Below are 11,012 nucleotides of genomic sequence, written 5' to 3' on the forward strand. Positions count from 1 at the left end.
ACCAGTCCACACTCCAAACCCACTATGGCCAAGACCAAAGACTGTCAAAGGACACAGAAACAAAATTGTAGACCTGCACCAGGCTGGGAAGACTGAATCTGCAATAGGTAAGCAGCTTGGTTTGAGAAATCAACTGTGGGAGCAATTATTAGGAAATGGAAGACATACAAGACACTGATAATCTCCCTCGATCTGGGGCTCCACGCAAGATCTCACCCCGTGGGGTCAAAATGATCACAAGAACGGTGAGCAAAATCCCAGAACCACACGGGGGGACCTAGTGAATGACCTGCAAGAGCAGCTGGGACCAAAAGTAACAAAGCCTACATCAGTAACACACTACGCCGCCAGGGACTCAAATCCTGCAGTGCCAGACGTGTCCCCCTGCTTAAGCCAGTACAGTTCCAGGCCCGTCTGAAGTTTGCTAGAGAGCATTTGGATGATCCAGAAGAATTGGGAGAATGTCATATGGTCAGATGAAACCAAAATTAACTTTTTGGTAAAAACTAACTCGTCGTGTTTGGAGGACAAAGAATGCTGAGTTGCATCCAAAGACACCATACCAATTACCATTTTTAATTGAAAGCAATCACAGTAAGGTACTTCAATGTTACAGAAATGATTTGATATTCAGATAAAACAGCTGCATTGGACCTTTAAGAAACGTTCAGTCAACCTACTGTGGTCAGTTCCAAAAGACCCACAGAACAGTGATTCATAGCTCATTGCATTTGATGTATTTTGTTGCCTTTCTTTTGTTCTCTGTACGTGACTGTTGCTAAGCACTACATGGTGATGTTGAAGTACCGTAGGTGTATTGTTATTGTCAACAGCTGCACTATAGCATTCCTTTGTGTGTATTGTGTTGTAAGTGCTCTGGATAAGAGCGTCTGCTAAATGACTTAAATGTAAAATGTATTTTTGTCTCGTCTTTAATAATCATGGTTTGCAATCCCCTGAGCACTGAGATTGCCAGTACCATGTTGCTTGCGTTACGTTTTGTTTGTTTTGTCAACTTGTGACTAGTGTAACGTTTATCTCTTCCTTTGATTGGTAATATTTCCAATTCTAGTTTGCATACCTTTTTCCATTTTAAGCACTCGATGGAGATTTGATGTAACTTGCTGTGACTGCACACTCGCTATGTCTACCACGATGTCTCGGATATTTAAGATTGAACACTTCTCCGAATGTTCTCTCTCTTGGGTAGATAAAAGGGTAGATCCACGGAAGTAACATGACCACGTGTCCCCTGCTTAAGCCAGTAACATGTCCAGGCCCGTCTGAAGTGTTGCTAGAGAGCATTTGGATGATCCAGAAGAAGATTGGGAGAATGTCAATATGGTCAGATGAAACCAAAATTATAACTTTTTGGTAAAACTCTCAACTCCGTCGTGTTTGGAGGACAAAGAATGCTGAGTTGCATCCAAAGAACCACCATACCTACTGTGAAGCATGGGGTGGAAACATCATGCTTTGGGCTGTTTTTCTGCAAAGGGACCAGGACGACTGATCCGTGTAAAGGACAGAATGAATGGGGCCATGTATCGTGAGATTTTTGAGTGAAAAACCGCCTTCCATCAGCAAGGGCATTGAAGATGAAACGTGGCTGGGTCTTTCAGCATGACAATGATCCAACACACCGCCCGGTGCAACGGAAGGTAAGAAGCATTTTCAAGGTTCCTGGAGTGGCCTAGCCAGTCTCCAGATCTCAACCACCATAGAAAATCTTGGAGGGAGTTGAAAGTCCGTGTTGCCGAGCAACAGCCCCAAAACATCACTGCTCTAGAGGAGATCTGCATGGAGGAATGGGCCAAAATACCAGCAACAGTGTGTGAAAACCTGTGAAGACTTACAGAAAACGTTTGACCTCTGTCATTGCCAAAAAAGGGTATATACAAAGTATTGAGATAAACTTTTGTTATTGACTCAATACTTATTTCCACCATTAATTTGCAAATAAATTCATTAAAAATCCTACAATGTGATGTTCTGGATTTATCTTTTCTAATTTTGTCTGTCAATAGTTGAAGTGTACCTATGATGAAAATTACAGGCCTCTCATCTTTTTTGAGTGGGAGAACTTGCACAATGGTGGCTGACTAAATACTTTTTGCCCGCAACCGTATAATTTGTTTTTGTTTTTTTACTATTTTAATGAAAGCAATCACAGTAAGGTACTTCAATGTTACCACAGAAATGATTTGATATTTCAGATAAAAACAGCTGCATTGGACCTTTAAAGAAACGTTCAGTCAACCTACTGTGGTCGTTCAACAAGACCAAGAACAGTGATTCATAGCTCATTGCATTTGAATGTATTTTATATGCTCTTCTTTTGTTCCTCTGTACGTGACTGTTGTCGTAAGCACTACAATGGGTGATGTTGAAGTACCAGTAGGTGTTTGTTATTGTTACAACAGGCACTATAGCATTCCTTTTGTGTGTCTTTTTGTCTCGTCTTATAATCAATGGGTTTGCAATCCCCTGAGCACTGAGATTGCCAGCTGACATGTTGCTGTTGTTTACGTTTTTTGTTTGTTTTTTGTCAACTTGTGACTAGTGTAACGTTTATCTTCTTCCTTTGATTGGTAATATTTCCAATTCTAGTTTGCATACTTTTCCATTTTAGCAGCTCCGATGGAATTTAGATGTAACTTGCCTGTGACTGCACACTCGCTAGTCTACCACGATGTCTCGGATATTTAAGATGAGCACACTTCTCCAATTTCTCTCTCTCTTGGTAATAAAAGGGTAGAATCCACGGAAGTAACATGACCACGTGTCCCCTACTGCTTAAGCCAGTACATGTTCAGGCCCGTCCTGCAAGTTTGCTAGAGGGAGCCTACCACGATGTCTCGGATATTTAAGATTGAACACTTCTCCAATTTCTCTCTCTTGGGTAGATAAAAGGGTAGATCCACGGAAGTAACATGACCATAATATAACCACTTACATGGCCTTTGAAACTGACTCAAATTATACTTCACTCATATAAAATATTGGTAGGTGGGTGAAATGTACGATGTTTTATTGATAAACTACACACAAACAAACCTTAAAACACAAAGCATCCATGTTGAGCTCTCCACTTTACCTCTGGAGGTACTTAAGAATTACCTGAATGCACTTTCACAAAACTTTCATTTATCGGAATGTTCAAATGTTTCACAAACTTGATACAGTGTCAACAGACTAATACACACAGCCTGAGTGTACTGTATGTGTAAAAGCTCATCGCTAGAAGGCTTGTTCTGGAAATAGAAAATGGAGTCTCCCTACCTTCTCCTTGACCCGCAGCCCAGGCGTGTGAATCTCACTTCTCCATTCACTCTCACTGAGGAGAGGAAAGGACACGCTGAGGTGTGTTTGTTTGTGTGTGTGTGTGCGTGTGCGTGCGTGCGTGCGTGTGCGTGCGTGCGTGCGTGCGTGCGTGTGTGTGTGTGTGTGTGTGTGTGACAGCGCGGCAACAGCACATGGAAACTGCAGTGAAGTCTGTCAACAGACTGACCACAACGCGGTCTATCCCATAATTCAGTCTGCCCTCTCTAAACTGATGTACATGAGAGCACAAAAAGCCCATTCCTTCACATATACAGTACTTTCGACACAACCAAATCACTTGAATTGTACTTTCCAGCCAATCTTATTTTCTTTGTTTTGTTGCTATGTACGTGGCTTCATTTTTTCTTTGTACCAGAACTGGCAAACAATGTTATTGGTGGTTTCCGTGTTTGTTTATTTTTCCCGCTTTCTATTCAATCATTTTATTATAGTGTTCTTTAAAACATTTCTACCTCATGGCTACATATTATACATGTAGTAGTTCATTTATGTCTTTTGAATGTCCTACATTTGTTGAAAAATCGAACAAAAGAAAAACAAAAAGGAAATGGGTGGGAGCAGGAAATCACAGGTCCTTGAGCTTGAGTCTACCTCAGAGGCACTGAGCAGAGGAGATGGTGGTAGAGTCTAACATGTGTCTGACAAAACTGGATGCACACTCACTCAAAACACCGAGCGACATATAGACACACAACACCCGCAAGGAAACATTTTTGGTGGACGGGAGAAAACTGTTGGACTTTGCAGGTCCTCTCCGAGGTTTCTCTTGATGCATCAACCAATGCGTTGCTTTAATCTTTGGTGAGCTGTAGTTGTGTGATTGTGTATATTACGTGGGCACACATGAATATGATTTGGTTTGTGTGGGATTTTATATATAATTAGTATATATAAAACACACTTGCACAAAACTTTAACTGAGTGTAACGTGTTTCTGTTGTACATATTTATATACATAAATACAAACAAAATGCACCACATACATGTTTATATGTGTGAATATGTTGCCATACTTGCAGTCGACTTAAATGTATTTTCATGTAATCTTTCTGAGGTATAAAAGACAACAACTGATTCATTAAAGATGTTTTCTTGAAATAATATCTTCTGGTTGTATTTTTTAAGATCTAAAGTCTTCAATTGGGTTTTTGTGTTCCTTGAAAATAAAGCTTGTTTTCATGACATCTAACTGTGTTGAATGCCAACATAACAGTACAGAGTTTACACTCTTAGAAAAAAAGGTGCTACGTAGAACCGTACAGGGTTCTCCGGTTTGTCCCCACAGGGGAACCTTTTTTGGTGCTAGGTAGAACCCTTTACCTAAAGCCCTCTATGTAGGATTCTTAAAAAGACCCCCCTGTATATGGTTCTACCTAGAACCCTCTGAAGGATCCTACCAAGAACCATTTTATAATCTAAAGGTTCTTCCTAGAAGAACTTCCACCAGCCTTTAAAGGAATTATAACAATACATTATACACTGATTGTACAAAACATTAGGAACACCTTCTTACTAATGACTTGCACCCCCTTCCCCCTTTTGCCCTCAGAAGCGCCTTCATTTGTCAGGGCATGGACTCTACAAGGTGACGAAAGCGTTCCAAAGGGATGCTGGCCCATGTTGACTCCAATGCTTCCCACAGTTGTGTCAAGTTAGCTGGATACCCTTTGGGTGGTGTACCATTCTTGATACACAGAGGAAGCTGTTGAGCGGGATAAACCCAGCAGCTTTGCARTTCTTGACACACTCAAACTGGTGTGCCTGGCACCTACTACCATATCCCGTTCAAAGGCACTTAAATCTTTTGTTTTGCCCATTCACCCTCTGAATGGCACACGTACACAATCCATGTCTCAATTGTCTCAAGGCTTAAAAATCCTTCTTTAACCTGTCTCCTCCCCTTGAAGTGGTTTTAACTGTTGACATCAATAAGGGATCATAGCTTTCACTTGGTCAGTCTATGTCATGGAAAGAGCAGGTGTTCCTAATGTTTTGCACACTCAGTGTATATATCATGAGGCCTTTCATTGAGGGCCTAGTTATACCCTAACACAGTGGTGTTAGGAAACCCTGGTTTACAGGCCACTTCAGGCCTGCAATTCACATTATGCTAGCTTGCAAAGTGATGTGTAATTCCTAATGGAATCCAGCCAGAGTTAGGATATCCAACAAATCACATTTTTTATCACCCGCAACATTCATTCAGAATTAGGGAAGATTGAATACTGAGACTACCTCAATGATCTAAACTGTAACAACCATCTCTTTAACGTGGGCAATAAGTCCAACTACTAACAGATTGGTTTAGTTAAAAAATATATGTTATTTATCTTTGTGTAGCATAAAATTAATCAACCAATCAATGTACATGCAAAAACACATTTGAAAAAATTCTAAAAATCACCCTGAAATAGAGCATGCTGGAAAATATGATATATGGTTCTACGTAGAATCCCTCTTGCCTTCAAAAGATCCCTTATTACCTTTCCGAAGAATCCTTGCCTTCCAAAGATCCCTTATTGCCTTTCCGAAGAATCCTTCTTGCCTTCCAAAGAACCATCAAAGAACCCTTTCTTCCAAAAACAGTTCTTAGGATGTTATAATTCTAGGTAGAACTCTGCCTTACAGAGAAATGTTGTCTTCCAAAAGGGGTTCTTCAGATCAAAACCGTTCTTGGTAGAACCCTATCCCTCTGCAAAGAACCGTTTTGGAACCCTTTTTTCTAAAAGTGTAGTTTCGATTTAAATCAAGGCTGTACTTTTGAAAAAACAAAGTCCCTGCTCTGCGAGATCTTTGTAATCTTTTTTTAAATTGTTYAAATATACTTTAATGTTAAATGTTGTTTTTACACAATGTACATTTCCTGTAGGGCAAATTATTTGACATCAAACACAGATATTATGGAATATCTTCACAGCAAGATGCACTGTGTATGCAGTATACAGTAGATAATTCACATTTCTTTAAGAAACCTTGTGCCACCTCAACCTACAACGTGTGCAATTAAAATATTTCTGTTATGTTGCAGTGCACCAAAAGTGTAGTCATACATTTCTCTCATTAAAATGTAACAATTAATGTATTTTTGTGGGGAAAGTGTCAAGTACAAACACTAAAACCTTACCTCACACAAAGAATTCACATAAAATGACTACTCTGAATGTAAATGAGGTGCTTTTTTCTCTACCAGTGTTGAAAGCATCATTATATGGTTGATGGTAAGCGTAGGAAGCTAGCTACAGTGTAATTAGCTGTGCAAAGCAGACTGAGATTTCAGGTTGCTGAGCAATTGATGTTTCCTGCTTGGTCTCTTGTCTACTGTAACTTGCTACATGTTATCTCTTTATGAGTCTGTGAGATTTGAGGTTCAGCCACTGCTCTTTTTTTCTGCCTTGTTTTTGAAACAAAACATGAAATATTAGTTGATTTGAAAAGCTACAACCAGTCCCATCCTTATGGCGTGTATGTACATTCTATACAATTTGGCCCAGAGAGTCTACATAGCAACAATATGTTGCAGGTCCAAGGTCTTCTCATTACAATACAAACCTTGGATGGGTTTATAGATACAGTGCATAATGTTAGCTCATTCAGGTTTTCATTGAAACCGTTATATATGTATGTATTGTTATGGTAACTTATGAGTACCGGTAGATCATTAGTGGAGCTCTGTTAAATCAATATGTGCTCATTTTGTTGATATCAAAAGAGAAACTTACTCCTGTGCTCTCATTTGAATTGGCAAAAATATGGTGTGTGTGCGTGCCTGCGTGCGTGTGTGTTTGTGTATGTGTGAACTTGGAAGGGTTACTCTGGTCACCACTGCACACCTAGAATCACCTGGCCAGAGCAAGACTCAATAGGATACAACTAACATACCTCTCCCCGCACAACAATTAAAATATGCAACGTGATAATTCTCTTTAAGTAGCCTTAAATGTGCAATAGATTCAAATTGTGAGGAAATTGCCCAAAGCTCTAGAAAGAGGTGGAAGAAAAGAATACATTATGCAAATAACACAAAGGACTGGAGCACTTGAAAGCCTAATTCCACTATAATCAGCATACTGTGTCGTTTAATATGTTTTCACCTCTTATAAAAGTGCTGTTCTCTGCACTGTAGACCGGCTGGATCTGACATTGGACTGAGACAGCGGAGAGACCATCACGCTAACGCACTTCTGCCTCCACACTTTTAGATGATGGTTCCATATTCCACCCCCCCCCACAAGTAATTATGCGCCGGAGAGTCCAGAAATAAGGTTTAATTACACAGTAATCGCCTCTGATGGACACTAGGAAGTGGTGAGCACTGCCAGACTGCAATCCATCAATGACAAACCTCTGTCCCACTTTTAATCAATCCTCATTTGCATCATAACCTCCGCACCAAGTTGCACAACCGCTGTTAAATGCTAATGGGACCTGTCTCTCCACTCAAAATGAATGCTTAAGCCCCATTTCACTCCCTCGCTCTTTTATCCCACTCTATCCTTTCTCTTTTTTTCTCTCTCACTGTCCATCGCTTCTCCCTTTCTCTCCCTCCCTGCTCATCCTCCTCCCTCCCTCTCTCAGCCAGCGTTAACGGGTGAAGAGAACCCACAGCGTGGTCAGTGATGCGCTAATTGGGAGCAGTTTTATCTCTCCAGCACTAATAGTGGCCCTGCACCGACAACCCTCAGCATGGGTGGTGGAGGGTGTGAGAGGAGGATGGAGAGGAGAGGAAAGGAGGAGAGTAGTGGGCATGTCCTGCATAGGAAATGTAGACCACAGCACAGATCTAAGTATGATTGGCCCCTCCAGTCATAGTTAATGCGAGTCTGGAGGGACCCCGTACACATTTTCCAGCTTCATTAATTGAAAATTGTGTTTTTTTCCTTTTTTGGGGGGGGATGTGAATAAAATAAAACACCTTGGCCATTTATTAAGCATTTTGTCTGTTTTATTACCGCCACTCATTGACGATGAAGTGGGGGACGATCTAATAATCGGTGCCGTCTTGAAGAGTCGCTAYAATCCAAGCCTTGATTGTTTCACCACTCTAACAGAGAAGTAAATACCCACAATGTGTTGCTGTGTTGATGCAGACACTGTGTGGAAAATAATAATTTGAAGTCTCATCACAACACACATCATGGAAATAAATCTGATATTAAATATTCCACACTGGCTCTTGATAGCGCACACAAACACCTTCTTTTTTCATCATTAGCGCATCTTGTTCATTGCTTTTTACCGTAATTGGAATCAACACGTATTGTTCTAATTCGTGACCTCCTACTTGTTTCCCTCAGATGCACAAAAACAATATATTAATGTTGAGAGGGACTGATAGCAAAGAACACAAGGTACTATTTTTTAAAATTAGCATTTGTTTTATTAGCGTCGTGTTTCTTTTAGCAAAGTGTTGTTGAAAGTGGCCCTTAGTGGTTCAAAGTTCCTATTTTAATCAATTTCAGTGTTTTAGAATAAGAATGTTGCGTTCTTAAGAAAATACATTCTACTACTTACTCTTTCATCTGTGTGTCTGTTTTCAAACAGGTCATATTTTTGTGGAAATGATTTGGGGTGTAGGTTTTTAGAACAAAACGTAAGACACATTCTTAAGTATAATCTTGAAGAGTGCACAGACTTTGTTTCCTCAACAATGTCTGTTTTCCTAGAGCTGGTCTCTTCCCAACACTGTCACTCCTCAGGCAGCTAGTCAGCCTTGATGCCTCCCTGCCTGCCTCTCAGAAGACATGACATTAATTTGTGCCCTTTAAAAATGTGCTTGGAGGTTTCAGAGAGACATCGCAAAACAATATATATCTTAGAATGTTTTTAAAGGGATAGTTCACCCAAATTACAATTAGCAATTTTTTGTCATTTGAGTGAACAATCCCTTTAAGGTTGTCAGGACTGGATATTTTTTGCTGATGCTTAATATGTAACTCTGGTTTATTAGTCCTTTCCCTATGCAAATTATACATTATTAATAATGTATTCTTTTTATGATAATACATCAATAATACATAATGCATGACATTGACATTGAGATATTGATAACACGTTGCATTTTGTCATGCAAATTGTATGTCTGGAACTTATGGAGTAAGCCTAATTGACACTTACTTCAGGTTGTCGATAAATACATGGACAGTTCAGTCTAAGAGATAACCGCCATTTGTTATACTCAAGCCAATACACCATTCACTTATTCAGTTTCATTCATGATGCCTTATCATATCCGATAGAGACAAGATCAAATGTTCTCTCTTCACTAAAGCATTGTTATTCATAGATGTACAGTATCTTCATTGACTATCATCACAAGTCATCAGAGATGTAGCCTATCCGTATCCCTGCCCATACATTTTAGATTAGAGTTGATAGAGCTAATAGAAAATATGGCGGGTTTAACGTCCCTTATCAGTGCGGCGCTCCATCTATTACTGAGCCCCAAACGTCCGCTAATGACTCAAACAAGCGGAGATCCGTTTCATCCAGTCCCCCTCAATGACAGGGAGTCAGATGCTGATGTCTTCATTTCATCTCCCTTCTCCCACCTTTAGTGCTTAAAAGGAACACTCTGTTGAGTCGGTCGTCACAGGAGAGTAGAGCTTTATTAAAACAATGGTTATAGAGTAGAGCTTTATTAAAAACAATGGGAAGGAGATTTATCCTTCCCCGTCAACCTGTCTACAGCAATTTCATATATTTTGTATGTACAGTTGAAGGTCGGAAGTTTACATAACACTTAGTTGGAGTCATTAAAACTCGTTTTTCAACCACCTCCACAATATTCTTGTTAACAAACATAGTTTTGGCAAGTGGTTTGGACAATCTACTTTGTACATGCCACAAGTAAATTTTCCAACAAGTGTTTACAGACAGATTATATTCACTTATAATTCACTGTATCCACAATTCCAGTGGGTCAGAAGTTCACAGTCAACACTAAGATTGACTGTGCTTTAAACAGCTTGGAAAATCCCAAAAATTATGTCATGCTTAGGAAGCTTCTGTATTCTAATTGACATCTTTGATCAATTGGAGGGTACCTGTGATCGTATTTCAAGCCTACCGTCAAACTCAGTGCCTCTTTGCTTGACATCATAGGAAAATCAAAAGAAATCCCAAAAGACCTCAGAAAAATTGTAGACTCCACAAGTCTGGTTCATCTTGGGAGCAAATTTCCAAATCCTGAGGTCCACGTTCATCTGTACAACAATAGTACGCAAGTATAAACACCATGGGGACCACGCAGTCGTCATACCGCTCAGGAAGGAGACGCGTTCTGTCTCCTAGAGATGAACATACCTTGGTGCGAAAAGTGCAAAGTCAATCCCAGAACACACAAAGGACCTTGTGAAGATGCTGGAGGAAACAGGTACAAACGTATCTATATCCACAGTAAAACGAGTCCTATATCGACATAACCTGAAAGGCCACTCAGCAAGGAAGAAGCCACTGCTCCAAAACTGCTATAAAAAAGCCAGACTACGGTTTGCAACTGCACATGGGGACAAAGATCATAATTTTTTGGAAGAAATGTCCTCTGGTTGATGAACCAAAATAGAACTGTTTTGGCCATAATGACATTGTTATGTTTGGAGGAAAAAGGGGGAGGCTGCAAGCCACGAACACCATCCCAAACTGTGAAGCACGGGGTGGCAGTCACATGT

The 11,012-nt window shown here is 40.1% G+C and overlaps 1 protein-coding gene and 1 long non-coding RNA gene across 2 annotated transcripts in view; one reads left to right on the plus strand and one right to left on the minus strand.

Annotated features, from left to right (window-relative positions):
- LOC111970872 (T-box brain protein 1-like) overlaps positions 1-11,012 on the minus strand; it is a 303,702-nt gene that overhangs the window by 5,275 nt on the left and 287,415 nt on the right. The gene's annotated exons all lie outside the window — the stretch shown is intronic.
- Positions 357-4,446, plus strand: LOC139028457 (uncharacterized). Its single transcript, XR_011480664.1, has 2 exons — positions 357-1,145; positions 2,845-4,446. It is a non-coding gene; the product is annotated as an uncharacterized lncRNA (long non-coding RNA).

This window comes from Salvelinus sp. IW2-2015, linkage group LG12 (genome assembly GCF_002910315.2).
Source record: "Salvelinus sp. IW2-2015 linkage group LG12, ASM291031v2, whole genome shotgun sequence".
In the NCBI taxonomy this organism is placed as follows: domain Eukaryota; kingdom Metazoa; phylum Chordata; class Actinopteri; order Salmoniformes; family Salmonidae; genus Salvelinus; species Salvelinus sp. IW2-2015.